At 37.7% G+C, this 5,744-nt stretch overlaps 1 protein-coding gene across 1 annotated transcript in view; it reads right to left on the bottom strand.

Annotated features, from left to right (window-relative positions):
- Nucleotides 1-5,744, bottom strand: part of LOC106525548 (neurexin-2) — a gene marked incomplete at its 3' end in the record, with an annotated part of 638,625 nt that overhangs the window by 135,719 nt on the left and 497,162 nt on the right.

Genomic DNA, 5,744 nt, shown 5'->3' with positions numbered 1-5,744 from the left:
GTATTATAGGTATTATGAAACCATGTGATTCACAGCCGTTGTTGTTTAGACGTCTGAAGCATAGGCTAGGAGTGACATAGTCTTTGGATCTGAAAACAAACATTTAAATGAGAACTTAAATGATTTTCTGCATATTATGTGGGCTTCCAATCGGAACAATTCTTTACAGCAAACCATATTAAATAGCCAAGTAACCAGTAAAGGAGCTTCTAAAATCGCAGGTACTGAAAAGGTATTTGTTTTGCTCAGCCAATCAATATGATACATTTGAAAGGACYATTCATATCTTCTTACATTACTCAAGAGACTCTAGTGAGCAGAAGAAAGGATCTACTCTGAAGAAGAAGCTAAAGACAGTATATAGTTATTAAGACTAAACAACCACTTTTCTGGATGGAAAAAGCAAAAAAAAAGGGGGGGGGGGGCAAACTTCCTAAAATGGTTATAAATACTGTGAAGTGGTAATGCTTTAGCAATGAAGAGCATGGTCTATGTGCGTGTAGTGCTCTAAACAAAAACAAAAGAGAWTGACCCTTCTCAATCATAGGAGAATGCAGAAAAGTGACATACATATGTTAAAGCTGCTCATTAATGGATATAATTAAACTATAATTTTGTATTTTTTTAAACCTCTACAGGCTAGGGACTCCTGGGCCTGATTGCCTAAATGAACTAATTAGAATATATGTTAATGATGGCCATGGGAAAACTATTCTAGTTAGTCCTGTGCCTTTTCAGCATTCTGGATTAGACCTCAAAATACAACTGTCAAATCTTGAATTTCTCATGCCATGTGCCACAGTAAGCAGCKAAAATGTCCAGTACTTGCATGGTTTCATACCACACAAAAACTACAATATTGTAGCTCTTTCCCATAAAAGTAATCACAAGTGAATGTATGAAACTTTTATTAGCTTCAAATTTATGCCATTAACCCTACGTTATACTGGGCAGCAGCCAGGACATAAGTCAGAGACAAAACACCTCCAACGGCCTCTCCTTGTACCGAGCCATGCATCTACTACCACAAGCTCCTTGTCACCATCATTCGTTTATTCTWGTGTGCACAGAGGCCTTGGAATTTCTGAGTGTGTACGTGCGTGTGCGTGCAGTGGAATAGAAAGGATCAGTTGCCATCCATTATGACTAAGTCAACTATAAATTGCCAAGCCGGCATCCACACTTCACCAATTGCCACATAATTACATTTCAAAKACACCTCATGCATTGACCTCCAAGAGAAGCTCGCTGCTATAAATAATGGTGATGCTAAATCTCTATACTATGTTCTCTGAAAGCTTCTTTCCATGATGTGTATGCACACCTCCACCTTCCCATCCCCGGTATGAAATGCTGCCATTTTGTTTGCATGCTTTGATGTCAGGGATACCGAAGCAGTTCCTCTGATGCCTGAACCAAAATGGCCACTCAAGGAGGTTGAAGATAAGTCTATAAAAGTTAAGAATAGAAGTGTGTTGGATAATTAAATCCACCAGTGTTCCACACTGATTCATTCAGGTACTGACGGAATTTGGAAAACCTCTTTCAATGTGAAAACAACTGTGATCTGTACAAATGAAGTGGTGGGCTCAACTAACCAAACTATTAACTTCACTAACACCTAAACCACCGCACAAGTTCCTTAGCTCCACTAATGACCAAAAGCTAAAAAAAATTATAAGTAGCTAAACCTATTATGTGACTTCAGTAGAGCAGGCAAGAACACAAAGGTTTATCCTTTGAACACACCTTCTCTAGTGTTCAGTTCTCCCCTCCATTCCCCCGTTTCAGACCTCTCAAACATGGTTTGTYATTTACAGTCAGTAACTAAACTTCAACACAGATGTCAAATGTGTAATGCGACAACACAAGCCAACACAATTAGAGAAATTAGAGAAAATTTTTCATTTCCAGTGGTGGGCAGCACTAATCTAAAAAGAATGTTCCACTAACCCTAAAGCACTTAGTCAAATATTTAGGTGCCTTAATTCTAGAACACCAACACACTGAACATTTGAGCAAAACTAATTCTAAASCACTAAAATAACCCAGTCAACCCATGACCATTCTGCAACAGACATGAGTTGACGTTCACATTGTATTGTCATGTTGCTCTCTTAAGCCTTAACATCGACATTCCACAGCCTTATTTGAGTTCATATATTGTCAATGTATTATCACCTGGTGGATCAGTGACACACATACTGTATGAATAAAATGTAACARCTTTCACTGTCAGCTGTTAACATCAGTGTTGATCAATAACATTTATAGACCTCAGTTAGTGCTTCTAAATTTAGCCTATAAATTTAGTAAGTACTAATCCACTAATAAATTTTAAAATTGGCAAAAGCCCTAAAGCACTAATTAGGAAATTAGTTCCCCTATTGGTGCTTTAGGAAAACTGTGCCCACCACTGTTCATTTCTGTTAGGCCAAGAGGAGGAGCTACAACTGCTTAGTGAAACCGGAAAAGCANCACACACACACACACACACACACACACACACACACACACACACACACACACACACACACACACACACAAAATAAACCTGCAATGTAACAACATAAAGTCAAACAATCTATTTTCAGAACCTTGTTCTCTAATACTGTAAAGCATTGTCAAAAATTGATATTGTATCAGGTTGTTTTCACAGGCTTGATTTTAAACCTGCAGCCATCACCAGTCACCTGTGTGGTTCCTCACAGAGAGGATCGGAGGCAGAGAGAAGTATTGTTTATTTCTTGTTTCTCCCTCCTCCCTATCTGTTTGCCATTGATAAGACCTTGACAACCTTGGCAGGCTAGAGAGAAATAGTACTTCAGTACCGCTGGGACAGGAGGGGAAAGATACAAGCCAAGAACCATTGTGGGTTTCTGTGCATGTGTGTGCATGAGACTGGAAGGGCCATGCCTTGCTACTTACTACTTCACAACCTCATCCCACACTAACACTGTGCCAGCAGAAGAAAGCCTTCAGGAAGTGTTAATGTGTTTTTTAGTGTATGTCTAGGTATTAAGGTCTTTTAGAAGGTATTTCATTTTCGTCACATACTATATCTATAACGGACTTTTTTTTTTTTTTTTACCAAAATGTGCCTCAATGGGAAACTAAGACATTTGAACAAAGCAAACTTTTTAGGTTATATTTACTGTATTTAGTATGCAGATTCATGACTAAGAGTAAATAATAAACAAAGAACAGACTTATAATAAGGGTAAATATTTATTTCCGTACTTTTTCTGGTACTGATTTAATGTCATTAGAGGGGCACCGATTGCATCTTTAAAATGCCTGACCAGCCAATCCCAATTATGTCCGAAACTGATTTTATATATAACTGACATTGTTGGATGTAATAAAGTCACAACACACCTTCAATGTTCCAATCATATTTTATTGAAAGCATTAAACTATACTCTTGAAACAATGCAAACTTATTTTAACTGGACATTAGGTACTGCTCACAGCAGAACAAAATGGGACAATGGTTGATTTTCAGACATTTGCGGCGGTAGATAAGATTGGTGGATAAGATTGGCCTCTCATGTAAATATCAGCCGATCATCAATCCCCTCAAAACCAATGAAACCGGGGCCAATAAATTTCCTGGTTGATTTACCATGCACTCTTAATGGTTGGGTTGCAGCAGCAGCTCCAGGGAGGAAACTCAAACTTATCTTCCCCCAGTGAAACTCTGCAGCTCCTAGAGATCCAAAGGCAGTCCCAGTCCAAAGAAGATAGCTATTCCCTCTAACAAGCTCTGGGTCTGACTCTGGATCTTCTCCTTGTGGGACATGCCTGTAAAACCTCCAGAGGGAGTCCCACAGAAGGCATTTAATCAAAAGCCTAAACTACTTCAAATGACTTTAAAAGCAGCAATTTCTTCTTTTTTATTTTATCTAAGTTTGAGCTCAGCTACCCCATGACCAAAAAAGTGAGAGTTGAGAACTTTGCCTTCTGGCTTGGCTCCACTTTTATTGTCACGACTAAGAGTKTCCYRATTCCAGTTTTTCTCAAACTGAGTGTATGAGTATGAATACTTCAGTTTAGTAACTCGCCTGTACAGAATATCGACACAGAGTACTTAATGTGTTGGAACTTATACACAATGACTTTAAAAACACAGAACCAAGGCACTTCTCCTTCCTAATACAATTTAAAATCAAATATACAGAATGATATATACTGTTGCAAAATTTAAAAATGTCCTTTCAACTTGCATTAACCTCTTAAAACACGAGACTGACAAACTGTTCACTTTAAATGTAAACTCTACCAGATTAAACGTAGTATCGACACCTGTATTAATATCAGTTCTGGGTATCAGGGTACTTCGTACGAGTACTTATAAAAATGTTGGTCAGTACACCACTAGTCATGCAGATTTGGCCACAATACATCAGTACATCYGCTGCATCAMCMATTTSTGGTGAACTAGATGYTGAGATMCTTGAATTCCTTTAAGGCAGTGGTGTCCAAAGTGTGTCCTCAAGGGCCAGTTTCCTGCMTGTTTTAGGTGCTGCCCTGATTCAACACAGCTGAGCCTAAGGAGTACCTATTTAGTAGGCCTCCTCAGACCTCRATGGCATACTGAGGAGGCCTACTAATTAGCACTGCTTAGATAGACAGCTAAAATTCGGTGTGGTAGTAGCTACAAAATTTTCCCAACTCATCTTCTGAGATCCATCAGATTGTGTGAGACCTCATGCTACAACAAGAGACCCTGTATGAAGTTATAGTTAAGGTTTTACTGGAGCTATCACTCCATCTTTTAGCAACATAAGAAATTTTCAGTTTAAATCTAAGGCATTAAATACAGCACCCAATATGATTTATGTCAAATAATGCTAGGCTTAAACTTTAAAATATTAAATTTTAGGTTTTATTAGAAAAACAAAGCTAGACTAGGTACAAGTACATACATTTGTCTTACAGGTAGGTTACAACATTTTTATTATAAAAAAAAAGGGGCAACCATAAGTTTTTTTCCCTTTGCTCCTCTGGTCAAGTGTCTAATGTTCAAAACAATAAAAAATACATTGCTCTGTTTAAAACATTAATAATAAGTATAATTGTTTTATGATATCTCTTTCATTCTAACATACAAAAAAAAAAAAAAAGATTTTTGTATGCCCATTATTAAAGCAGGGATGTCTTTCTTCATTTCATTTTTTTAAAAATTTGCAGCAAACTTAAAAAAATGCTGTCTGTGACTAGGTGATGCCCATGCTGCAAAGGATGCTGGGAAAAATGAAACTGTGAGTCAGAAGTTCTGATCTGTATTGAAGAGGAGACACCCTAGACAGGAATAAACACCCCTGGAATAAGGATAATGTCATAGCTATGCTATGCTTGCAGGAGTAAAGACATTATACAYTGCAAAATTAATGTAAATGCTTAACTGCTCAGCAAAACTGGCACCATTAGCTGTTTTGCTGAGGGTGAAACCATGCTCACCACTAGTTTGTTGTCAAGCTAAACTTGCAGCATTTAGCATAAAGCTAAATTTAGGTTTCAGTCTAACTGGTTTGAATTTTAATCATTTCACTAAACTTTATCAGCATACAGTATTATTAGAATAATAAGTTTTTCTAAGAATCTTTCTAACTGAATGACAATTTCAGAGGTTATGAAAATATTGTACACTCTAGCATGGCACAAAACACACGCACACACACACACACACACACACACACACACACACACACACACACACACACACACACACACCCACACAC

The sequence above is a fragment of the Austrofundulus limnaeus genome, unplaced genomic scaffold, assembly GCF_001266775.1.
Source record: "Austrofundulus limnaeus strain Quisiro unplaced genomic scaffold, Austrofundulus_limnaeus-1.0 Scaffold233, whole genome shotgun sequence".
NCBI classification, from domain to species: Eukaryota; Metazoa; Chordata; class Actinopteri; order Cyprinodontiformes; family Rivulidae; genus Austrofundulus; species Austrofundulus limnaeus.
The sequence above is the reverse complement of the archived record's forward strand: the minus strand, read 5'-3'. Positions and strand labels throughout refer to the sequence as shown.